The 27,388-nt window shown below is 45.4% G+C and overlaps 1 protein-coding gene across 3 annotated transcripts in view; it reads right to left on the bottom strand.

Moving 5' to 3' along the window:
• MAK (male germ cell associated kinase) overlaps positions 1–24,634 on the bottom strand; it is a 90,512-nt gene extending 65,878 nt beyond the window's left edge. Inside the window, exon 1 of one of the 3 annotated variants that reach the window (XM_088471657.1) lies at positions 24,252–24,634. The gene's annotated coding sequence lies outside the window, so the exon portion shown is untranslated. The remainder of the gene's footprint in view (positions 1–24,251) is intronic. The other 2 variants (XM_088471656.1, XM_088471658.1) reach the window with 2 other exon arrangements.
• Between the last annotated feature and the right edge of the window lie 2,754 nt (positions 24,635–27,388).

Raw genomic sequence — 27,388 nt, 5'->3', positions numbered from 1 at the left:
GTTGGTTATCAAATAATTGAAACTCTTGGGTTGCAGGAACTATGTCCTCAGGTAGATTAAGGATCTGCCTGACCGCCATAATTAAAGGTTCCACCCCCGTAGAGGCGAATTCTAAGTCTTGTGGTGCAGTACCATCATCATCCAAAAACTCCTCCAATTCACCTTCCTCAGTATCCTCAAGTGCGAGGAGTTGCTCGTCCGACTCTTCTGACTGGAGAGCGGTCGTAAGAGGACGCTTTTGAGTAGGTTTTTTATAAGAAGTGGAGGGTATAGTAGCAGTGGTACCCATAACCTGTACCAGGCTGTCTAGAGACCTGGTTAACCCTGCCATCAAGGGGGGTTGAGACTTACAAGCCTCAGTCAATTCTAATGTTAAATCTGCCATAACTCCTACCATGTTCGCGGCCCATGAAGGAGTGGGTGAGGCAGTAATAGTAACAGAAGGATCTATTACCAAACAAGCATCACATAACGTGGAGCCAGTGGCATGAGGCTTAGTCTGTTTGTTGTTAAATTTGGAACAGACAAACATCTTAAGAGAAGCCTTAGTCCTGCTTGTCATTTATACTCCACAGTCACTCAGACAGACTCTATGCAGAAAAAGAGACAGTATACATATATTGATAGTATACAGAGACAGAAGGCTGATGTTGGGAACAGAGGGTGAGATAACACCACACCCCTCCCCCACAGATGAGAATTCCCTGCTCACTATATACACCCCAGTTGCACTCACAGCCCCCTTTGCCAAGGATCCTGCAGTATAACCTAGGCGCTATTAACTCAACACTGACTTATCAAAGCAATTCATCTTTACAAAGGAGACCTATTCCGAAACTATTTGATGCTGAGGCCGGTTTGATATAGACTGGGATTGAGCAGAGAGAAGCTGAACATCTGTGGCTGCAGATGAGGATTGCTCTAGATTCCCGGGGCCAATGCAGAGTAATTATACTGATGCGTGCTCACCCATCTGAACTTTGGTATGAAGTACCCCTACCTGTGATTTTAATAGTATTTATACATATTTTACATGTTATATTAACCACTTAACTATTTTTTCCGGCAAAACTGGTCAGAAATTGACGGGTCCGCAGAAGAGTCCATGGAGTCAGAGGAGATCCGTCCTGCACATATGTAGAACAGATTTCCTCTTCAAAAACACAGCGGGGCGGTGCGGTCACACCTTGTCAGCTCAATCACAGCTGTCTGCGTTCAAGGTAATACACTATTAGGGGTAAATTTACTAAAGTGGAGATGTTGCCCAAAGCAACCAATCAGATTCTGCTTAACATTTTACTAGCTCCTTCTAGAAGAATATAGTTAGAATCTGATTGGTTGCTATTGGCAACATCTCCACTTCTAAAAACTTTCACTTTAGTAAATTTACCCCTTAGAATCTTTTTTCCTTTACATGGGAAACTTTGCTGCACAAATGAGGATATATTTGAAGTGTGGGAAACAAATTTGGGAGAACTGAAAAGGTGGCTGATTGGGGATCTTATGAATGCCGAACATCGTGGTTAGGATCACACCCTGAGCCAGTTTAAAGAAACCTTTATGGGTCTAGTTTTATCTTTATGCAAGTGAGCGCAATTACCAGCAACATTGACACTTCAAGGGAAAAGGATTATGGTATGTATAATTTTGTTTCCAACATATCGCTTCAGAAACTGTAAACCACATTTGCACAGAGATTGGGAGACGCATTAATTCTGATAAGGTGGTATTGAGCCAGGGGCGTTTTAAGAGAGGAGGGTGCCCGTGTTAATTTCCTGTCCGGTGCCCCCTCCTCTCTTCCCGGAGGCCGGCAGCAGACTGATGCGTCTGATCGTCGACAGCAGCATCAGTAGACTCTGCACACTAGGGTGTGCCCAGAGTCTACTGCGTATGTGCAGGTCGCCAGGGAAATGGCACGGCTGCCCACCCCTGGACCCAAGGGCCCATGTTCACCGCATATCCTGCACCCATTATAGATACGCCCCTGTATTGAGCTCAGAGTTCTCAGCTTCACTTTCCTTGCTTGTTTCTATATTGAATGTATGGAGTGGTGATCCTTTTAAGCAAATCTAGAAGCTTGAAGCACTTTAAAACGCAAAGTTATGATTATTTTTACATATACATGCATAAATAAATATATTTGCACCCCTTGCAACATGGCCTGTCCAGGTCATACTAACCGACTTTGCTGCCCCCTCCTCCGAGAGGGGGCAGCCAGGTCGGTCAAGAGAGGGCCTGGTGGCCGGGAAAGTGGGCGGTGCAGGGGATATACTGGCACGATTGCGTCATTGTGGCCCCAACCATCGCTATACAGTGCCTACTTTTACAGGTGGCCAGAAGAGCCACCTAATTTTCAGGAGTCTCCCAGCAATTCTGAGAGAGTAGGCAAGTATGGTCCAGGTGCAAAATTATTTGAATGCTTTGATCCCAACTCAGAGTCAGCTAATAGGTGTTGGCACAGGTGGGCAGAAGATGGGGAAAAACTATATGAAAATGGCCAGACATGGAGGGAGCATGGTGCAGATGGAATCACAGGGGGAAACTGCAACAACATGGGTGTTACATGTCTATACTACGTTTGCTTGGTTCTATCATTATTTGGTGTATAAGTATCAGATGTTACAAAGCATAATCTTTATTTTATATTTACCATCTCTTTGTGACTTGGCTGTTGTGCTGCGGAATATAAAATGTAGTACAGCTGTGAACTTATCATACTAGCTTTGACCTAGTTGTGCTTACTTATGTTTCAGGTAATGGACCTACACTGGCTGCACAAAGCTACACTATATGCCGATATCTTTTCTGTGTCACTATCCGAAGTAACTTGACATCCACATAATCTTTAATTATCACTACCATTATATGTTACACTTACTTCTTGCAAACACCACTGTAGCTTTCGCATTATATACATGTTGTGACACAGGAATTATTAGTATCTATGACTTAATATTCCTTTATGACACGTAGGTAAAGACAAGAGCTACACAACACTAAAGGGCTAATTCAGAGTTGCATGCAAGTTGGCCACAATTGCACTTGCACTGCATGCACAGAATTAAAAGCTGGTATTCACCTGTATCCAGTGTTGTACTCATTCGTGCAACTGCACTGCCCCTATATCAAATAGCTGTCCTCTTCATCGCCATGCACTTGCAATAGCCCGATTCTCTGCATGCACACAAACACACACCTTAGCGTAGACCACTTCCCTAAACTTATGCTGGGTACACATTAGCCTATGTGTACCCAGCACGATATCGTAGGCGGCATGTCCTGGTGGGGGACACGGCATCGGTAAGTGCGTACACACTTGCCGATGCCGGGATCAAAGGCGCGACGGGGGGACCATGCTGCAGCCCCCACTGACGATATCGCCCGTTGGAGCTCCACGCTGGTCCGAGGGGCGAAGTCACTAACAAAGCGCGGGAGCGCGCATCATCAGTGACGTAGCAAGTACACACTTTCCGATGTGGACGATATGTTCTCCGATCACGCAGATCGGACGACATATCGTCTAGTGTTTACCCGGCTTTAGTCTATGTACAGGGGTGTAAGCAGAGTTATGGGTTCCTAATAGCAAAATTTCCTCTGCACCAACCCCATCCCCCCCCCCACCAGCCCCCGGACATTGCAGACCAAGCTCAGAACGGCTTCTACACATGCGCAGATCTCAAAAGCATCGATTTGCGTAAACATTGCGTTAACGTAAATCTCTGAATTAGACACAGAGTTCTCTGAGTATCGTTCCTGGTAGGCTGTTTTTGTCCCGTGGGTGGGAAAAATTGCGGTGCAGCTATCATGAATAGATGCATCTATTTACAGAGACAGGAGAGCTTGAGGACAGCCTGACATTTCCATAAGTGCCGGCCATGCCCCAAAGAAGGATTAAAAGGGTGCGTGCCTTAAAGATATGCCCCCTTTTATCGTGATGTCAAAGCCAGATAATCAGCTGAGACAGAATCTGTTTACAATCGGAATCTGCGCAACGCCATCTCACGAATGGCGACAAGACTCCATCTTAGAAATAGACCACACAACACCATTTTGTCAAAACCACAGAGTAACAATCTTCCCCAAAAAAACATACCGACAGTGTTTAACATACATAAAAAATTACTTATTAGCATTAGAACACTTTTTAGTAATCCTTCCAGAAATCATGCCCTGATGTACACAAAGCCCATTCTGGGGACAACCTTGATATCATAACAAAAAGACAGTATACTAGGAAAACAACTAACAATACACCAGAATACTGTGAGTGTTTTACATATAAATTGGGAATCCCTGTAGACAAGTGTAGCTGTGGCAATTGTAATATGGCCCAGACACTTGAATTAAATCTGCTCATTTTCAGACAGGCTGGCACCAACACAGTTGGGGGTCTCCACCCTGTTTGAAGCTCACTGCCCATAACACATTTGCATTGCAGTTTGAAAATGTTAGTAAGAAATGATATATTATATATATATTTATTAAATCCATCATAGATAGAATCTCATGCATAAACACCGCACATTACACACAGTAGCGCTGCTAACATGACGCACATTAGCGAATGCACAATATCCTGCATGCGAACGCTAGTTATGAGCTGCATGCGTGCACATCTGCCCCAAATCAGATAAACCTAACTAGCGTCTTTTCCCAAACCCCTAATACTTACATAATGCACACTCACATAAAAGGTTCCATAACTTTAAAGTATAAGATCCAAGTTTTATACATTTATTACAAATGCTGTGAAATAAAGACTATTTTGGTATCTAAGGTTTAATACGTGATAAGTAAGCCGTGTTTGGTATTGTACCGATCTGCATTTCCTCAACAGCTTCCGGTACCATCGGTGAAAAGATCGCAACATGCATTCGCAACTTATGGACTGTAGAGACTTAAAGCACCAGAATGTACATTGTAAAACCAACAGCCTAGATTTGCATGCAGGGGAAATAGAGGAGGCAACAAGCTGTTAGAGGCTGTTCTGTGTCCATTTGAACCAACCTGTTAAATGCACTGTAACAGATGCACCCGCACTGGGAACCAATGGGATTAGCAACAAACCCCTCTTTTGTGTTGTCTGTTTCTGTGAGTGTATAAATGTATGTGTTGTGACCCCAGTCTGGAGTCTTCTTGATGATTGACGGAGGTTTCTTGCTGATGCCGGTATCTGGTCCAGAGCGCGTGCGTAATGTATAACTGTATCTTCGGTCTGTATAATTCTTTGCGCTAAATTGTACTTAGATCACAGCGTGTAACTGACTGTACTTTACTTGAATAATACTTTGTGCTTTGGAAAACACATGTTCAAGGTCTAAAGTCTTTATTTTACTGTATGACTGCGTACGCAAATAGCGTAAATTTTAGAGGTTTATAGGCAGGTTTTAGAAGGTATAGGTAGGTGCGTATAGAGGTTGAAATCCAGTATCCTTAGATGGGGGCTCATAGTGTGAGGCCACACGCAGTTTTCCCTGCAACCACTCTATGCTGAGAGTTCGCTATCCGTTATCGTGTGAGTCAAGGTAAGCTGACTAGAATCCAGGGACAAGAAAGGAAAAAAAAGTTTGTTTTCCTTTGTTGATAGTATTTTACGCTAAAAAGGGTACCGTAGTATTGCGCAGGCGGCTGAGTCGCATTTTTGGCGCATGTAAGGGTAAGAGTCATACGGCTGTGTGGTAGTCGCATTATTGTGTATGTGACTAGTCGCACAATAGCGTATACATATTACCGGTAGTGCTGCCACGTGTTTAAACAAAGCCGATAAGCTCACATTGTCAATTGTTGCCAATAACTGGGTTAACGTGTATTTCTTTGCGCAGGAAAAAAAGTGTGTAACTGTGAGTACTTGTTTAGGATGTAACACGGGACCTAAATGTTAAGGGTAACGTAGGACCCTTAAGTGCTAGGCGCAGGAGTTGGCCTAGTGACTCGGTAGCAGATTACCAGGTACTTTACACAAAGCAGGTGTATGAGTTGTTATTTTTGTTAGGGTTCGGATCCCAGCGTGATTATAGCGTATGTGTGTGATCTGTTAGGCTTATTTGAATTTTGAACACTATAATTGAACCGCTTAATTTTGGCTAAATTGTGATTGTGAGCTGGTGAGAGGGTGGACGAAATCAACTGGAACACAAAGGGTACTTTGCTGCCCCCTAGCAGTTGAAAGGGTAGTCAAAAAGGGATTGCTGAGCGGAAGCGGCCTTTACTTCCGTAGGTGAGTTGAAGCGTCTAGAAGTCCTCCATAGGATTTGCGGATACACCCTTTTTCAAAGGCGTCCGCAGGTAAGTGAAAGTATCTTAATTGTCTTTCACCAGTTTAAATTTTTATTGAAAAACGTAGGAGTTGTCCCAAGATGGGAGCCACGCAAACAATAGAAATGTTAGACAGTGATGTGCTGCTAATGGAAGCGCCGCTTGGTTCAGCCCATCGTATTATGCATACTAAATACGGTACTTATGTAATAAGGTATTGTGACGTATGGTTTAAAATAACAATGAAGAATGTAAGACCGTTTCCCAGAATTGGTAGTTTTGATAAAGATGTATTAGATAATGTCCGGGATCACATCAGTCTGATACGCTCTCGAGAGAAAAAAGTAAAATATTATGAATGTTTAAAGTTGTGGCAGCATGAAGGGGATGCGTGGCTTAAAAATGAGCAAGCGACGCAAACTAGCGTTGCGAACGCATTGCCAGAAAATACACCAGCGGCGCTAAATTGCAAAGCGTGCGAGACGCAAAATGGCGTGCATGTGCAGCAAGGTAGCGTTGCAGAAGGTATTGCCAGTAGTTCACGCGCACCACCGCCACCCTATGTGGAAGGAGGTGCAGGTACAGTTATTGGAAAAAACTCATAAAAATGTAACAAGCAATTTGTACCCTCTCTTAAGTAACCATAAAGAAAATGTTTATGATGTGGATGATGAGCCTGTTGTCATGTCTGCCGTTTCCCATGCTGTACACGTTAGATGCGGCACCACGACAAGCCCAAGTGGTGCCACCATCTCCATCTGTAACAGCACGGGAAGTGTTAAACTCCTCTGCGCCCCTTGAGGAAGTTGTTAATACTATACGTTGCAGCAATAGACTAAACCCCCAACCAGGTAATAAGGTCGAAGTTAGCACTGCGGCCAGTCTGCATCCCATTCGAACAATCACTGTTCCGAATGGGAATGCGGATGCGAACGGAGTTGTACCTACAAGGGATGTGGTAATGCATTGTCCTTGGACAAGAGCAGAGCTAAATTCCATCATAAATAATTTCCCCGATCCCAAGAAGGAATTAGCGAAATTATCAAAGATTTTTGAGAAATCTGGGTAGTTCTCACGAGCCAACTAACAAAGATTGGCGTGTGGTGTTAAGGGCCTGTCTACCACGCAATATCGACGTGACAAAATTTATCACGGATTGTGTATTGGATGGTGACGTTCCCTTAACAGATGAAGTGAACCAAGGTAACATTTCCCGTATTATAACTCAATTGGGTGTATATTTTCCAGTAGTAGTTAACTGGAACAAAATTTTCACTATAAAACAAAAAGAGAGTGAATCTGCAGAAGACTATTGCGACCGGGGTCTGCAGGCTATCACCCAGTACACTGGGTTAGAAGATATTAAAGATAGCACTCACCACAGGAGAAGGATTGTCACTATACTCATGGATGGCCGTAAAGAGAACCTAAAAACCCGGGTTCAGACCTCACAGCCTGGCTGGAGGGGAGTCACAATAGATACCCTCATAGAATCCGCCATAGAACATGACAAAAAAATCTCAAAGAAGAGAGAGACCCAGAGCGAGAAACTAATGGCTGTCAGTATTCAAGCTCTGGAAGGAATGACGGTAACATCACAGCCAGCAGACACACCTGCACCCACACCCACACCTGCACCTGAACAGTTATACGCCCTCACTAATCCTACACCACAGCAAACACAGCCTTATCCCACTTATCCTACACAACCACAAGTCCCATACTACCCACAAGCTCCATACCTCCCACAATATCCTTTTCCTCAATATCCTTACCCATACCCACCACCTTTCTCTCCTGCTCAACCCACACAACAATCCTTTCCACGAAAGTGTTTTTTGCAACCAGCCAGGACACATAAGTAAGAGCTGCACGGTAAAAAGGGCAGGACCCCCAAACCAGGGAGTACCTGGATATCCCCATAAGGGATATGCACAGTGACCAGCAAATGTCCAACAGGCACCAGCTCCAATTGTGGCCGTTAATGCTTTATTGGAGAGTGGGAGCCAACGCTAGGAGTCGGGTCATACTTGTGGTCTGCAGATAGACAAGTTGACGGGAAGTACTAGTGAAAAACTGGTAATGATAATTGATGTAACTGTTACCCAATCTCTGTTCGGCTTTCTTCCCTGTGCCCTAACACCCTGACTGTCAGTATTTTTCTTTTCCCACCTAGGGGGAGGTGTACACTACACATGGACACGAGTGTCCCATGGGTTCATAGACAACCCCAGTATCTTCTCCCAGGCCTTATATGACTGTTTACAATCTTTTCAACCTGCCAATGGATCTGTTCTAATGTAAAATGTGGACGATTTATTGTTGTATTTAGGTCATGTTTAAATGATATTAAACTGTTGTGCTTTCTCTCTCACACACAGGACACAAGGTCGCTAAGGACAAACGGCAGCCATGCCAGGCTAAGGTCAAATACTCAGAATGCTGTCCAACCCAGGGGCCCAGGCAATATCTAGAGCAGTAGATATTGATAACAGAATTTAAATTGCAGGAATTTGTGTACAAATACAGTATCCCTAGAATAATTGAATATAAGATGGATACTCATTTCACAAGTAATGTCTTTTATAACCTGTGTAAGGTGATGGGTATTAATATCAAGATCATCCCAGACCATCTGTCTACCTGTCCCCCTTTGAGATACTGTTTAACAGGCAGCCTCATGTGAAAATATGATAATGAGGTTACTGTGCAGTGTCACGCGAAGATGAGTAAGAACAACAGGAATTGAAAGTGTTATTAACTAACATAACTGAAGCAAACCCTCATGATGTTAAACCTGGAGAATCCGTTATTTTCCAATAATTTCTTATGTTCAGGTTGCCTGACTGATCGGTGGAAAGGTCCGTATCTGACGTTGTTGACAAAGTACCACATCCTCAAAGGGTGGCCGGGGAAGATACGTGGGTCCATTCCACTCACTATAGGGAGCTTAACCAACCGAGGGAGATACAAGGTGGAGACGAGGCCGATAACGTGGACCTGTCGATCACGAGTTTGTGCCAGGAGGATTAAAAAGGTGATAGTGAGAAACCTGAGCTAAAAGAAAACTGTAGATCAGTGTCGCAGCAAGGGATTGTTCTGCTGTGTTCATTTTTGTATTCTTCTTCCAGAGTTTCCGTCATCTTGGTTTGTCTGGGGATTTCCGGTTCCTGTGACGGAGGATAGATAGAGGAGATGGGAGCTGATGCTGCTGTTAATGGAGTGGAACCGAGAGGAGGAGTGTTATACCAAATCAGGGGAGTGTCTGACCAATTTTAGTACAGTAAATTGTTGTGAGATATGGATACCAATAATAAGGAAGAACTGTATTACAATCCTGAGTTATAATGTAATGTATGACAACGTAATCTGAATTTGAATAGTTGTGCATAAATATATTGTTTAGGTTATTTTAAGTCATCTTAGGTAACGCAGTCCCAATCTCCTTTCCATAGGGGTTCCACAGGATACCTTGGGGTATAGGCGATGGCGGCAGACATCCAGGCACCACAGAGTTAAATTTTCAGCCTCCCAGGATGCACTGGGGTCCCTCTCCTATACCCCGCCCCCGAGCCTCAGGCCACTCAGTTTCATAACAAGCCATAGGCCGGAGCAGGAGCAAAAAAGAGAGAGAAGAAAGTCTGGACACACAAGAATCACATTCTCACCAGAAGGAGACGGAGAAACCGGTGACCAGATCAAAGCCCATCTGCAGTACAGGTGCGACAGGGCGGGAGTCCTGTGGAACCCAGTGGGCTTCGTAGAAATAGAGATAACAAGGGTAAGTTCTTACCATATCTCATATTTTCTACTTCAGGGTCCATAGGGTATCCACAGGATACCTTGGGGATGTCCCAATGCAGTATCCTTTAAGGGTGGGGACGCTCCTGTGCTGTAAGGAGAATCCGCCGCCCGAAGGAAGCATCCTGAGAGGCGAAGGTATCAAAAACATAATACCTTACAAAAATATGGACAGATGACCACGTGGCTGCCAATCACCGCTGAAGCGCCACGTCGAGCTGCCCACGAAGGACCCACAGACCTAGTGGAAGAGCTTTAAAAGAGGATGGAACAGGAAGACCTGTGAATCCATCCTGCCAAAGTTAGCGCAGTGGCAGGCCAACCTATTTTATGGAAACCAGAAAGGACAAAACCGAGAGTCTGATTTCTTAAATGGACTGGTACGGTCAACTTAAATTCTTAGAGCCCGTACCACATCCAAAGAGGCCTCACCAGCAGAAAGGACTGGGGAAGTAAAGGCAGGTACTATAATTTCCTCATTGATGTGGAAACTAGACACCACCGTAGGTACAAAACCAGGGCAAGTGCGAAGCACTGCCCTGTTCCTAGGAAAGATGAGAAAGAGGGAGATCTACATGACAGAGCCCCCCATTCTGAGATCCTACCGGCCAAATCAATGGCCAGAAGGAATACATTCCTAGCCATAAGCCATTTGAAGTCCACTGAGCCCAGTGGATCAAATGGCGGTCCTCAGAGAGCCCTAAAGACCACAGCCAAATCCCAAGGAGCCACAGGAGGAACAAAGGGATGCTGAATATAATGTATACCCTGCACAAAAAAGTGCGGACATCAGGAAGAGTAGCAATCCTACGATGAAACCAACAGGGCAGAAACCTGCACCTTCAGGTAAGCAAGGCGAAGACCGTTATCTAAGCCCACCTGTAGGAAAGCCAACACTCTGGATATCCGGAAAACCCGAGGAGCAGAGCCTGTAGGGCGACACAACTGAAAGAAAGTATGCCATACCTGATGGTAAATTCTTGCAGATAAAATCTTCCGAGCTCTTAGCATGGACATAGGCCCTGTTAACTATAGAGCTGGAAAAAACTCCTAGACCTTAAGAGGGCAGTCTCCACCGCCACACCGGCAAGGACAGACAACCCAGGTCTGGGAATCAGCCAGGATCCTGAGACAACAGGTCTGGTCGTAGAGGTAACCGCTTCGGAGTGTTAACTGAAACACTCCAAAGATCTGAGTAATAGTGCCGTCTGGCCCACGCACGAGCTATCAGCAGGAGCGCGCCTCCTTCTTGCTATTACTGGAGGAAGGGATAACGGAGGGACGAGGTACACAACTTAGAAGGTCCACTGGACCAACATACGTCTACCATAAGAGTCTCATCTCTGAAAGGCTCCACTTGTTCACCAGAAGATTGAACACCTCCTGATGAAGAGGACATTTCCCTGAATGCACGTCCTGACGGCTGGGAAAGCCTGCTTTGCATCTGAGGATTTCTGAATGAACACTGCCGATGACGGCAGGGATATAGCCTTCCACCCAAGCCAGAATTCGAGACACCACTGTTAGTGTCGCCCGACTTCGGGAACCACCTAGGTGGTTTACATAAGCCATCATGATGACGTTGTCAGACCGTACCTGCACGGTATTTCCGTGGAGGACCTGTCCTGCATGCTGGAGAACCATGAATACTGCTCAGAGTTCTCAGGTGTTTATGGAAAGCGCAAAAACTACTGGAGTCCACCTGTCCTGGAACAAGTGTGGACCCGTCACTGCTTCCCAGCCACGGATACTGGCGTCCGTTGTCAGAAGGACCCGGTACGCAATCCCAAAGGGGGTGCCCTTTGTTTAGGTAAGCTTTCCACAGCCACCAGGCCAGAGAGAGACAAACCTTCGGGGAAAGCACTATTCACTTTATCCTATGGGGCAACCCATCCCATCCGGAGAGGATCAATTTTTCTAGAGTGACACTGGGTACTCTCCACCATGTCGAACAGCGACACCCTGGAACCCAGGAACCTCATTGCCGAGTGAATAGACACTCGGCGACTCTGTAGGCAACTGCGTACCTTTGCCTGTAATGCAGAGATCTTTTCCTCAATCACAAAGATCCTCAGATGTTGGGATATGGAGCATCCTCTGTGAAGAATCAGAGAGGACCATTTCCAGTGTATCAGTCAGCCCTAACGTAGCAACACAGATATTGTCCGTTGCAGATGGCACTGAAGTATCTCTGGAGACTCTGGTAACACCAGGAGGTCGCCCGGATTGGGTAACAAGCGTACCACCTGCATCTGCAGGTGGGCTGCCATAACTTCCATGACCCTGGTAAAACTGGAAATGCTTATCGACCACTGCAAACCTGAGGAAAAACACTGGTGTTCGAAGAAAATAGGGACATTCAGGTAGTCACCCTGAATATATCCAACGACACCACAAAATTCCCAGGCTCCATTGAATGATGGAATGCAGGGTCCCCCTCCTGAACCAAGGAACCCTTAAGAATTTGTTGAAGGATTCAAGGTTGAGGATGTCCAGGTATAACTCCTGCTTGTAGCATAGAGTGTAACACCCTCAAAAATTACAGAGCCTTGTCTTGAATTGACAGAAGACCTGTAATGAAAAACCGTCTGAGAGGCTTTTACCGGGAGGAGAGGACATACATTCAAGAAAATACTTCTCTTACCCCAGTGCCCGTGGAGGTCAGACACCAGCACTGGGTGAACTGGAGAAGCCGGCCTCCAACTCTGGGGTCCCCCGAGAGGAGGCCCGTCCTGTGAGGCTGAAGGCTTATAGTCCAACTTGGGAGTAGGACGTCTTGTAATCCAAGCCTGTTCTTATGGCTGAGCAGATTTCCTGGCTACTGACTGTCTTGGAAAGCTATATTTTAGACTTACCCTGGCCTCACAGGACCGAAAAGACAAAATCCCAGACCCCGATGGGACTGTAGCCGATGGCAGACAGGCAGACGTAGCTGCTGCCTGCGGGGCCACAATTGTGTCCAGACGAGGGCCAAACAGGACCTGTCCCGTAAAAGGCAAAGCATTCCAAATGGAATCTGCGTCCGCTTTCCAAGAGCGCAACCACAGGGAGCGGCGAGCCGCTACTGCTGCCGAGCCGCTACTGCTGCCGAGGAGATTCTGGAAAGGAGTAGGCTATATGTAAGACTGTCTCATTATGAATGTGGCTAAGTCTCTGAGAATTTGCCACTATCCACCTGCTCCGCTGGAGAGTCAGTGTGCAGAGATCCAGTTACCTACCCAGCGCTCCATGAATCTGGCCCCCCAGCACACGGTCATAGCCGGCCTGGAAGCCCCTCCAGCAAGGGAATAATTGGCTTTTAGATATATTTGCACCTTGCAATGTGTAACCTCCTTCAAGGAGGACCTGGAGGGCATGGGCCACGTAACACTCCTCACTAGGCGCGTAACATGAGAATCTACCCGTAAAGGTAACTGCCATTCGGAAAAATAATTATCCGCAAAGGGGTATGCAAAAGGTCAACCGTTTTTGAGGTTGGAACCGCTTACCCGGATTTTCCACGCCTCCTCTAAATGATCCACCTGACCAGATAGAGGAATTACAGTGGCAACACCCTTATCCTTAAAGAAGGCATAGTTGGATTTAGCCACGGGGGATATGTAATAACCAAAGCCGCACGGACTGCCCGTATAAGGCCAGGTATATAGATTTTAGACCCAGACTACGCCTCCTTTGCACTAAGGGGCTCGTGTCTGAAAAAGTCAATAATGTTACCGTCATCAGACGTCATGTCTTTACCCGTCTGAGACCCGAAAGGCCGTTTAGAAGGCCGAAATGGTGACTCCCCCTGCAAAACGTCCATCAGGTGCTATACCATTTGGACAATAAATTCACCCACACAGGCTCCTGCGGGACCTGGGGGGGCGAAAAACAGGATACACTGGGGTACCATCAACTGCCCAGGGACCCCTGCATGTGATGAGACCACCACTCTCTGCGATAACCCCTACGGGGAAACGCAGGGAGCGTTGCCCACCAGGGCTGTAAGCATCTTAGTCAGCCGAGGGCGGTCCCTTTTTTTGTGCAGGCACAGTGACAGAAATGGGGCGTGATATATAATACAACATGCCCTCCATAAACCCTCAGCGTCTACATATCCCTCCGCTAACTGCACATGATATCAGTACATTATAGCTGGAAGAGGATATCCTCGTTCACCTTCAGACATGAGGATTGTGAACGGAGCGTATGTGACCTCCCACACAGAAAAAACACGTTTACTGTGAGGTAATAAACACCCTGCGACACCGCACCGCAAGGGCTGTAGCAGATTAACAGGGATAGGAAAAAAGGCTGACAGTCAGAAATGAAAGTACAGGCAAACAGCGCTAGCATTTAAGTCACATACAATGCACAGATAACATCCTGCATTACAAGCACTGCGATCAACTACACAGACCAGAGCCTGGTAGGAAACAGTGCTGCATACACTGACCTTATTGAAGGAGAGGTATGCGGGGGACCCGGACCGCAATGGCACCTGTAACAGCTTCCAGCAGCGTTTGTCATTCCCAGCACATGTAGTGAGAAAATGGCCACCGAGGAGCAGAGAGGAGGCGGGCCCGGGGGAGGAGCGCTGACACAGCCCGCTCAGACCGCTGTGGAATGGCACTGTGCAGCGGGGGAGACGCCGGCTGTGAGACAGGGAAGGCGTTCTCCCCTGGCCTGCTATTAACCCCTGGGACGCCGCGCTGTACCGCACATGCTGCGGTCCGCTGTCCCTGGTGGTCTAGTGGAAGGCGCAGGATCAGTACCTGGCCCCACGCGCAGCCGGTCCCCAGGGAGCCCCCTGCCTGGGGACCAAAAAGGACTGTGTTACCGGCGGGTGCCCACCGCGGGACCCCGCCGCTTACCTTGTCCCCCGTGCATCCGGCCACAGTCCAGGTAGCCGGGGTCACCGCTAGCTGTGACCCCAGCTACCAACCAGCATCCCCGGATCGGTACCGGCGCTCTGGTTCCGGCGGGGTGTAGGAGTGACAGCATGGACGTCAATACTGACTGTCCTATGCTGGAGCACTCTAGTTGTGCAGCCACAGCTGCGAAGAAATCTTCAGGGGCCTTGAAAAGACCCCCCTCTGTACGGTGCGACTGGTCCGGCCAGGCACGGACGAAAACTGAGTGGCCTGAGGCTCGGGGGCGGTGTATAGGAGAGGGACCCCAGTGCATCCTGGGAGGCTGAAAATTTAACTCTGTGGTGCCTGGATGTCTGCCGCCATCGCCTATACCCCAAGGTATCCTGTGGATACCCTATGGACCCTGAAGTAGAAAAATGACTTATTAGCATTAGAACACTTTTTAGTAATCCTTCCAGAAATCATGCCCTGATGTACACAAAGCCCATTCTGGGGACAACCTTGATACCATAACAAACACGGTATACTAGGAAAACAACTAACAATACACCAGAATACTGTGAGTGTTTTACATATAAATTGGGAATCCCCGTATATAGACAAGTGTAGCTGTGGCAATTGTAATATGGCCCAGACACTTGAATTAAATCTACTCTTTTTCAGACAGGCTGGCACCAACACGGTTGGGGGTCTCCACCCTGTTTGAAGCTCACTGCCCATAACACATTTGCATTGCAGTTTGAAAATGTTAGTATATTAAATCCATCATAAATAGAATCTCATGCATAAACACCGCAAATTACGCACAGTTGCGCTGCTAACATGACGCACATTAGCGAAATGCACAATATCCTGCATGCGAACGTTGTTTATTAGCTGCATGCGTGCACATCTGCCCCAAATCAGATAAACCTAACTAGCGTCTTTTCCCAAACCCCTAATACTTACATAATGCACACTCACATAAAAGGTTCCATAGCTTTAAAGTATAAGATCCAAGTTTTATACATTTATTACAAATGCTGTGGAATAAAGACTATTTTGGTATCTAAGGTTTAATACGTGATAAGTAAGCCGTGTTTGGTATTGTACTGATCTGCATCTCCTCAACAGCTTTCTGGTACCATCGGTGAGAAGATCGCAACATACATTTGCAACTTATGGACTGTAGAGACTTAAAGCACCAGAATGTACATTGTAAAACCAACAGCCGAGATTTGCATGCAGGGGAAATAGAGGAGGCAACAAGCTGTTAGAGGCTGTTCTGTGTCCATTTGAACCAACCTGTTAAATGCACTGTAACAGATGCACCCGCACTGGGAACCAATGGGATTAGCAACAAACCCCTCTTTTGTGTTGTCTGTTTCTGTGAGGATATAAATGTGTGTGCTGTGACCCCAGTCTGGAGTCTTCTTGCTGATTGCCGGAGGTTTCTTGCTGATGCCGGTATCTGGTCCAGAGCGTGTGCGTAATGTATAACTGTATCTTGGGTCTGTATAATTCTTTGCGCTAAATTGTACTTAGATCACAGCATGTAACTGACTGTACTTTACTTGAATAATACTTTGTGCTTCGGAAACACATGTTCAAGGTCTAAAGTCTTTATTTTACTGTATGACTGCGTGCGCAAATAGCGTCAATTTTAGAGGTTTATAGGCAGGGTTTAGAAGGTATAGGTAGGTGCATATAGAGGTTGAAATCCAGTATCATTAGAGATCACGCCTAGCGTTCCCGCTAGGCTGTTTCAGTGGGGCGCCGCTCCTTGCCCTATTTCTAAAAAGCACCCTGCCCTCCGTTGTGGTGCCCTGCTGAAACAGCCTGTGGGTGCCTTTCCCACCTGTGGGTCACAGAAATCTACGGTGTAGCGGTAACCGCCAGTGAATGGATGTCGGGTGCATGCTCCCAGCATCCATTCACACTGATAGCAGCGCTTGGGGGCAGCCCGGCATGTCTGTAAGTGCCGGGCACGCCCCCAAGAGTTATGAAAAGGGGACGTGTCTTAAAGACACGCCCCCTTTTCTTTTTCGGCGAACGCAGATGTGCCCTTTCTCTAGGTCCGGCGCACTGCCCAGCAAAGAGTGAACACTAACGCTACCTTTTCGGGCACACGAAGGAGTGCCCCTTTCTAGGTCAAGTGCCCTACCTAGGGTGAATACTATCCAAGGGCGTGCCGTTGGCATGTACTGTAAATGTGGGGGATTCAGAGTTGAGCGTATGCAAGGATCCACCTAATTTCTAAATATGCAATTTGCAAAAGTTGGTATTTATCTGTAATAAGTGATTTTTAATGGTAGTAAAGTCTCTGCAAGACATTATTTGCTATGGAGGGTATCTCAGAAAAATATACGGCCTGTGCAACATATGCCTGATATTGATAATCTAAAGGCTCATACATACTAGACGATGTGCTGTATGAACGATATTGGTGAAAGATTTCCCTTGAACTTTCTGTAGTGCAGGACAAACGATATTGCATGGCCGGCGGTTTGATTCCCGGCAGCAGCAGTCCGACAGCTGAACAGATCCCTAACCCTCCCCACCACGCGGCTGTCCGCTCGCGGAGCCCAGCATCACTACGATCGGGATGCCGGGCGTCTGTCTCCCAGCGTTGGGATAATGACAGGCATCTAGATATAGACGCCTGTCATATAACCCACGCCGGGATAAAGCAGTCGGGAAGCCGGCTGTCGGAATCACGTCAGCCGGTTTCCCGATTGCATCCCGGTGTACACACTGAAATATATCTTTAAAGATATCTTTCAGTGAAGTCATCCTGCCACATCTGTGAACAGGCAATTCTTCACGATACCGTCAGTTTGGCCTGCATGTACTGACAAAAGACATCGTTAACGACCCGCGGGAGCGCGCATCATTGGACTTCACTGCACACACACTGAACGATATATATCGTTAACCAATATAGTTATCGTCCATATCATTCATAAGGATTGTCTAGTGTGTATGCGGCTTATGAAAATATGTGGAACATGCTATATTTTCTGCACCTTAGTGACTATCAATTAACTTTTCATTCACTGTAGAGAATTGAGCTAATATTAGGAGCCAGGCTAGAATGAGATAATCCTACTGTGAACAGTTGCTAGACTTAATGACACACTAAACAGTAATCGCTTTACATAAGATTAGAATAGAATTACCTGAAGGACAAACAGAGGACAGTACTACTTGTTAACATAAATACATTTAGCAGAAAAAAATATACATTGTGTAATTAGTTAGAAAACTCTAAACACCATCTATTTCACTGAAAATATGTTTAGTTTTCATTTTCAGTAACCTTGGCTGAAAAATATAACTACACTAAACAGTTATAGCATCAATTATTTAATTCCACCTAGGGTCAATCATTTGGAAAACATGTGAAAAATATAGGAGCAGAGTAAATGTGTCATGTTTATAGGGAGTTCTACTGTTTGTAAGTATTCTTGTTTAATAACAAGTAAAAAATGAAAAAAAAAAAAAGCTATGTTACATCACAAATATTCACATATAATTCATACATAGCTAATGCACATATTGCTTTTAAATGTGAGTTTTAATAAAGTGCCCTGAAATGTCTGACAAAGGGTCATTAATCCGGATCTTCAATCCCAATATCATAGTACCTGAAGTAGTGGAGATAAAATATAGTCCAAAAAGGGCCAGCGTTTAGGGTCCAATGTAAGGACTTTCTATCAGACAATACGGATTATACCACTCACGTGGAGGTGGACATAAACCCAATTTGTGCCTTTTTTCCCTGTAAATATTTGTTGTGGTTTTTTCTTTAGATACGCTCCAAAAATTCTTACGCGCCTATATAGCCATAGTGAATGAGACAGAGTTTGCACTTAAGACCACTTGTGCTGGGGGAAGGGGGGTATAAACACAGCCAAAAGTACATCATGGGTGGATCTGCGCAAAATTCACTTCATGGCGACCACACAACATATGCACATCTTCAGGTGTATGACTTGCTGGTGTTTGACCCCTGGAACAAAATGCTAACTGATGACGACGAGAATCGATGCAAGTTTCTAAATGGCTAAATGTGACTGATTTCCTCCCTTTTATGCCATTACTATAGTAATGTTGATGCTGCAACTTATTACCATTATTACAGTGATTTTAGCAATTGGTCCAAAACAATAAAGCATATTTCCTTTCATTTATGAAAGGGAATAGTGATGGATGTGTGTATTGATTTGAACTTATTTTTTTTTGTCTTTGCACCTTTGTCCAATTGCCTTTAACATGTCAGCCCTGGAGCCGGCAGCCCCCGTAGCAGGGACAGCGCTGTGCCTGCTGTGGGGATAGGGCATCGCCAGGCTGCAGCTGTTGATGGTGACAGCTACAGCGGGCGGAACGGACAGGCGAACTGGTAGATGGATAGCAGCGCCGATAATGACACGGGCGTCTTTTACCGCCACGGTCATTTACCAAATCATACATGGGGAGAAGCAGTATCAGCGCAAATAACGTGTGCTGATGCTGCTTCGGTGGCTAATACATCTCGCCCACTGTGCCTACTCTCGCAGAATGTCCAGGAGACAACCGTTCCCCATCCCACCCACTTTTGAAACAGAGTCAGCGTACTGCCGATTATTGTGTAATTTCTTCCATTGTTCACCTTATTAGAAACCATGAGAGGTTTACATGCCTGTATATTTGTATTGGGTTTGGTATAAAAATATCTACGGTAAAAAGATAGACAATGTCTGAATAGACACCAAATGGTAGACAGGTACAAAAGGTTGTCGTCAGGAACAAAAATGTCGACATGGATAAAGATAGACAGGTACAAAAGTCAAAAGGTCCACACTGAAATAATCAACATGTTTTTTTTTTCTAACCATAGGCCCTCATTCAGAGCCGGACGCTCTGAGCAGAGCGCTCACTCTGAATGAGGGCCGTCCTCCATAAAAATGGAGCGTCCTCCTGGACGCTCGTATAGCTGCGGGTCACCACCCACAGCACATACGAGCATGCAGGATGATGGTCGCGATGGTCTTGACCATCGCGACCATTGCCAGTGCGACCAGAAGCCTGTGGTCGGGTTTTTCGACCACAAGCCCTGGAGTGATTTTGGTTCTATCAGAGCCAAAATCACTCCCACTGACATCACTAGTGATGTCAGTGGGGCCGGCTTCTAACGGTAGGCGTTCCCTTGGGAACGCCTCCGTCTGGCAGGCACGCCCCCGGCACGCCCACCAAAGGGGGCGTGCTGTCAATCAACATCGACAGCACGCCCCCTTTGATCAGACACAACGAGCGAAGGAAAGTCCTTCGCTCGTCGTGTCTGGCGCATGCGCACGACGGAGCTCCCTCCGTCGTGCGCATGCGCAGTGCACACCATCGACTCACTTCCGAACGGACAGCCGCTTGCGAGTGGGTCTGAATGAGGCCCAAAATCTTCACTCTAACCCTAACACTCCCCTTGGTCCCAACTCTAACCATCGGGGTAAATGCCTAACCCTAACCGTCCGTTTTAGTGCCTCACCCTAACTGTCCCTCCTAGTGCCTAACCCTCCCTCCTTGGGCCTAATCCTAACCGTCCCTCTTTGAACCTAACCCAAAACTTCCGGTAAGTGCCTAACCCTAAAAAACAAAAACGTGTTGACAATTTCAATGTCGGCCTTTTGACCATTTTGATCTTTTGCACCTGTCTATCTTCATCCATGTCAACCTTGTGTGTGTCAATCTTTGGTACCTATCGACCTTTTGTCCCCATCTACCTATTGACTGCCTACCATTTGGTGTCTATCTAGACATTGTCAACCTTTTTACTGTAGATCTATTGATTAGAATCCATCTGCATTTTGGTACGCGTATTTAAATTTATTTGAAGCAGCAAAATAAATGAAGGATTCAGGGAATAAATGGAAAAAGTGGCAGACTGCTCTCAGTGCAAGGGAGCACCCTGATTATCTGGTGTCTCGACTTGGTAGATCTGTTCACAATCACTAGCAGATGGAGGGACTAATCTTGGTCAGACTTAACAGTGAAGCACATTATAACATTGGTGTTTAAATATAGACTGATGTGAATGATGACATTCTTTGTACAGGGCTGTGTAATATGATTGGTTCTTATTAAATAATATATATTATTGCTTATACTAAGATTCAAATTTTGCAATAACATTGGAACCTCTTTTACATGTGTCTGATATATAGATTATCAATTTTGCCCCCAAAAGTTAAAGAGGCTTTTAGCATACAATAAAATTGATACCCAAAATGTTTTTTGGGGGTTTTTTGCATAAAAGTTATATCCAGTTCTTTGTACTACCTCCCCCTCCTCGTTGATCATGGCAAAGGTGCTGCTGGTGCCTCACCACCAACAATGGTACCACTGACAGGGTGTTCGTTCAGCCACTGTTGACTGAACGTCTGTTCAAGGGGCACAGATTCTAAAAAAATGGCATGGTTCCTAAGAGATGGACCTCCATCACTTTAGTTTTGTGACGTAAGGTGCCTTTTTTTTGTGTGATTACATGGCAAGAGCAAAAATCAATACACAAAATGTTTGCATCTTTGGGTATGTAGGATAAGTACAGTTATGCTCCTAGTATTGTGTCTACATGGAAACACAAGATTTTGAGACAAAATATTTAATTGAAGTTCTAAAACTGGAGATGGCACATTCTCATTAACATTTACCTGTTTAGCCTATTTATTCAAAATCACTTTATCCCCATAAAGGGAATTACAGATGTTGCAGATATAGAGCCCCAGTTTACAATTGGACGAAAAGTAGTTTTGAGCACATTTCACAACTAATTAAATACAAAAGTAAAATAAACAATGAAATATAGCATAAGAATAGTCTCAATGTCTTTTCAATATTATGTGTACTTTAAGATATATATGATGACTTATAGAGCAGTATTGTAGAAAATATAAATCAAAATAAAAGTTACAATTAATGAAGACCATGGCCCTAAAGTTCTAGTAATCCAGGATTTTGAGGTACCATGTTTACTCCTTCCCACCATGCTTATTTTTATCTAGAGTTCTAGACCCACCATAGTGTTGACAACATTTTCGGGTACATTGCCAATTATCGAATGTGCGGGTGCTATGCAGAAAAAAGGCGCATTTGCACAAATATAAATATTACATATAGGTTGGTAATGTATATAAAATTATCCTTTACCATTTGATAGAGATAACTGTTTGACTATTATTTCCACAACTATAAATAGATGCCAGGGCACATTTTTTCCCCTTTGTAAATAAGGCTCACGATTTAGTTCATAAACAAACTACCTGTTGCCTTGGTGAGAGGTCATCATTAGAGCTACATGCTGGTGAAATGTGACATACTGTAGTGACATCACACAGGCAAGAAGAAGAAATTAGTGGGATCAGATCAGGAAACCCGGCTTAAAGAATATTTATCAGCAAAGGTTTGTTTTTTTGTTTTTTTACAGCCTTTCTGCTCACATGGGTGCTGTGGAGACAACAAACCTCACTGCAAATTCATATCTTCCTTCAAACTGGAGGTTCAAAACATTGTTTGTTGTTGATCTCATTACCTTATTCTGTTACAATAAATAAGTTATCCTGCTAAAAACCATTTTCTTGTTTGTATAGTTTATGTAACAAAAACAACATTTTACCAGTTTTAGGTCCGTATTCAATTAGCCGCGATAATTTTGCCACCGTTGGCGGAATCTACTTTCCGCAAATTCACATTTCGTGCGTGCCCCCGCTTTTCTCCCTATTTAATTCCAAAGGACGCGAAAACGGAACCCGGCGAAACTCTAACAGGCGGAAAGTGCTGTCAATAACGGGGAAACCAGCCTGACACCCCCAAAAGATGCACTAAACATTGGGAATCAATATAGATACCCCTGAATAGCCCTCCTGAAGATATTTTGGGTACTTAAGTTGTGTCAATAGGTTCGTATTAGCATCTTTGCACAAGCGGTGAAGAATAGCATTAAGCAGTATTTTTTGGTAAAAATAAGTAGTCCTGGCAAATTTGGGATGCTTGAAAATGGGTGCAAGCATATTTTGAAGTCCCTGAAGTGAAGTTTTAAAACAACGTGAAAAATGCACCTGCTGCACCGTCCTGCAATCCCAATAACACCTGTCCCATACTTGGGGACTCCCCAGAAGTCTATTTTGCTACTTTTTATGTTTGTACCCCACACTGAACTTTTTCACCCTCATTTTCAAAGTCAGATTTTGGGTTGTCCCTCTTTCTTTTTATTTGACGCAGTTATCCTTTGGGGGGCTGTCCCAAGGCTGCAGAGTGGTTTTCCGAAGTTTGCACCCCAAAACCCCACTTCTGCACTTTTTTCCGCCTGCTATTCATAGGCGAAACATGTCCGCATATTACATCGCATTCACTTTCCGCGTATGTGAAAAGTGTTTGGAATTGAATACGGAAATAGGTTTCCGTCTGGCAAAATGACGTCACCCGCGATACTTTTCGGCGTATTCGGACTTATCGCGGCTAATTGAATACAGGCCTTAGTGCAGGTTCTATAAAAAAAAGGAATATACATAAATATATGATTGGAATTAATTAAAAAAAAAGAAAAAAGTGAAACCAGTGTCCCAACACTTAATGAAAATAATAATTGTCAATTTGTTTAATTATTTATTAATAGATACTTATATAGCGCCACAATAGTCTGTTGTGCTTTACAATTCTGGCCCTTTTAGTGCCATTTTATGCCCAGAATTGTTTTCAATTAAATTATGAACGCATACTATTTTATTACATGCAGATTGACTCTCTTATTGTATAGTAATGTGCAATTATCCTCACGTAGTACCTATAGCTTATAAGCAGGGTCCTCGTACCTCTGTCTGTCTCTTACTAACCAGCCTTGTTTGATTTCCCAATCGTAAAGAACAAATGTAATAATCTGGCGCTAAGTAATTGCTAATAATAATTAGTGTCTCACGGTCGTGTAACCCAGTATACCAGCTGATGATAAAACTACTAGTACCAGCATGCCCTGTATGTGTATATCAGAGAATACCAGGACTTGTAGCTTCACTCCGGCAGGAGAAACACAACCAGGTAACCTCTGATTTATTCCTTTAAAACACCGTTAGTTTAACCAATATAACAGGGTCATTCCTTTTACTACGTCCCTATGACAGGCAACTGCAGCCCAGAAAATGATAGTGGCCTTCCTACCACTGCCCGATATTTAAAACGAGCATTTCAAAAGAAACAGTTGTAACAAACTGCAATACACGTTCAATACAATAGTTATATATTATCTATGTCTTTAGTTTGTACATTGCACACACATATACACACACAGAGGAGTCACAGAAGATATAAATACATATGGCAGCATGTGCTGTGCCTCACCTGTCCCTGGATCGGGGTATCTGTCTGTCTGTCGTTTGTGTTGATGCTGGGTCACATGACCGGCTCCCGGCTGTATGTATTGTATGTGCGGCTTGTGTGAGACTCGTCTCTGTGGTAACAGCGCTCGGTGCGGGGTGGGAGGGGCCAAGGCGGCTGCGCTCCTGATGACGTCACAGCGTGAGGGAAACAAAAGCCAGGGGTGGCGGCTGTGCTGAGTGACTGAGACTGTGTGTGACACTAGAGCTCAGCTGTGCTGACCTGGACTCCCGGAACAGGGAGAGTTCTCTGTGATAAAAGTGACGGATAAGTACATTCGAGGCAGGAGCGAATTTGTGACCCGATTGCGTTAAGGGAAGGTGCTAGGTGGCAGGATGCTGCCTGCTTCTACTATAGAAGTGTGTTTCCCAACCACGGTCCTCAAGGCACACTAACAGCCCAGGTGTTAAGGATTGCCATACTTGAGCACAGGGACTTAATTAGTGGCACTATTACTTTGATATAACCATCTGTGCTGAAGCATTGAAAGCAGTAAAACCTGGACTGTTAGTGTGCCTTGAGGACTGAGGTTGGGAAACACTCCTATAGAACATGTAGCATGTAATACAAGGCTATATTGCAGAAGTTCCCGAACTTCACCATTACAGTCCAGGTCAGTGGTTGAAGTGGGAATTTTGAAGTGGGGGTATGGGCATACAGTGTATATGTACGCTGAAGATGCAAGTAAAAAAATGGGTGTGGCCAATGAATCGCAGGGGCGTGGCTGTGTCAATAGGGGTGTGGCCTCTCAAAACAAGGGCGTCATGTGAAAAGTCTTAAGTTTGGATGCCGAAACAGCAGTTTAGATGCTGATACTCTGGATTTAGACAGGTTTAGCCGATATGTGTGGCTATACCCAGTGCTTCTGGGTGCTTCAGTAGTCATGAACACCCGAATAAATATAATTATCCGTTTGGCGTTCATTACTTTAAACATCTCTCAGTGGAATTTTACTTTCCTCATATGTTTTGCAAGAAATAAAAGAAAAAATGCACACACATTGGCACTCATAAGGAAAAACCAAACATAGTCCCCTGCCGCATAAAATAAATAAATCACATAAGCTTTGCATGAAAAAAAACAAAAAAACATTGGGCACGATTCTATTCAACGCGAAGTGAATAGCGTCAGGAATCAGCTCCCGGAGCTATCCAATTAATATGCGCTGCTAAGCTCGACTAGGATTTCTTCTCGCATCCCTCCGGGGATGCGAGCAGAAATCACAAAAGTCCAGGCGCGATGCTGTTTTCAGCCCATAGCGCTGGGAAAACAGCATCGCGCCACAAAGTTTAGTCGGAGAATGCCCGTTCTCGCTCCTAAACACCCTGTTTAAGGCTCTAGAAAGAGCCTTCCCTGACCTAACTTCTCGCAGAATTGAATAGCTCCGGGAGCTAATTCCCGGCGCTATTCACTTCGCTTTTAATCGAATCGTGCCCATTGGCACCCATAGGACAAGAAAAATCAGACACACAGGGTCCCACAGTAAAAATATCACATAAAGCTTTGCATGAAAAAAAAAACACATTGTCACACATAGGAAAAAACCAAACACATAGGCCACTGCCGTAGAAAAAAATAAATCACATAAGCTTAGAATGAAAAAAAACCATTGATACACATTGAAAAACAAACACACAGATAGGTATTCAATAAGCCGCAGGGTTTCCTCCACGACTAATTGCCTGCCAAAATCCCCGCGGTGCAGGGAAAAGCTATTCAACTAAATAGCCTTTTTCCAGCGCCGTAAAAATCGGGACTCACGCACGGAAACACACTGATTGGTGGTTTTTACGCGCATTTTACCTCGCACCTCCATGAGGCCCGTATTCAATTAGCCGCGATGTTAGTGCCTTAAGCCAGGTGTTTAGACTCGCTAACTGGCAGGCATTTTCAAACTAAAGTGCCTGTTGCAATGCTGTCAGCACCTCACTAAGTTAAAAAACAGCATAGTGGATGGCACTTTAGTTGGATTTCTGCTCACACCCTCAGGAGAGTGCAAGCATAAATCCTTTAGTTAGGTTTAAATTAAAAGTGCGTTCAATAGAATAGCTCTGGGACCATGGGCCTGATTCAGAGCCGGACGCTCTGACCAGAGCGCTCGCTCTGAATCAGGGCCCTCCTCCATGAAAATGGAGCGGCCTCCTGGCCACTCGCATAGCTGTGGGTGACCACCCACAGCATATGCGAGCATCCATGATGATGGTCGCGATGGTCTTGACCATCGCGACCATCGGGCTTGCGACGGAGACCCTGCGGTAGGGTCTCGCTGCCGCAAGCCCTGGAGTGATTTTGGCTTTATCAGAGCCAAAATCACTCCCACTGACATCACTAGTGATGTCAGTGGGGCCGGCTTCAGACGGTAGGCCCCCTTTGGTGCGAGACCCGGAGCGAGAGAGAGCCCTTCGCTCTCCGGGTCTCGCGCATGCTCGACCCGCTTGCGAGCGTCCTTTGCTCGCGAGTGGGTCTGAATGACCCCCCAAATTCCCGGCGCTATTCAAGATCACACTTAACTGAATTGCCACCAATAGGAAAAAAAAAAATACATAGGATATAGGAGGGTTAAGGTTAGGAAGAGGGGAAGCGTTTTCGGCGCCAGGAACTTGACCGCTGGGATCCCAAACGCTGGCATCCCGTACCCAACCCTGAGGAAAATGGGTAGCGAGGCACACAACAGGGGTAGCGAGACACCCAGCCATACTATTCCTGTATTACTCACCAGTTGCTGCTGTCACAGAGCTGAGGAGGAGGCTGGCTGAGGAATCCATCCAGAAGAGAGAAGCAGGGAGAAGTGCAGTGGCACCAACAGCTGTACTCCGGGGGCAAGGGCTCCTTCAGCAACCTTATAACCCCCCTCACCACGGAATCCAATATTAGGGGCTGTTAGGTGGTGACTCCTGTCTGACCTGACTGTCACAGAAACCTGTGGGGAATGCGCACACACAGAGCCGTGCCAGGGGACGTGGCCTAATCGCGAGAGGCGTGGCCACGCCCCCTTAGGCTTAAAAAAATATAATTAAATTATTTTTCACCTGCGTGCTGTGGAGGGGGGTGCTGGGTGCCCCTCAGCCCCGCAGCACACCATGGGGGGTGGTGCGATCAAT

Source organism: Taudactylus pleione, unplaced genomic scaffold, assembly GCF_031769625.1.
Source record: "Taudactylus pleione unplaced genomic scaffold, aTauple2 ptg000116l, whole genome shotgun sequence".
NCBI classification, from domain to species: Eukaryota; Metazoa; Chordata; class Amphibia; order Anura; family Myobatrachidae; genus Taudactylus; species Taudactylus pleione.
Note: the sequence above shows the minus strand (reverse complement) of the source record. Positions and strands in the feature narration are given on the sequence as shown.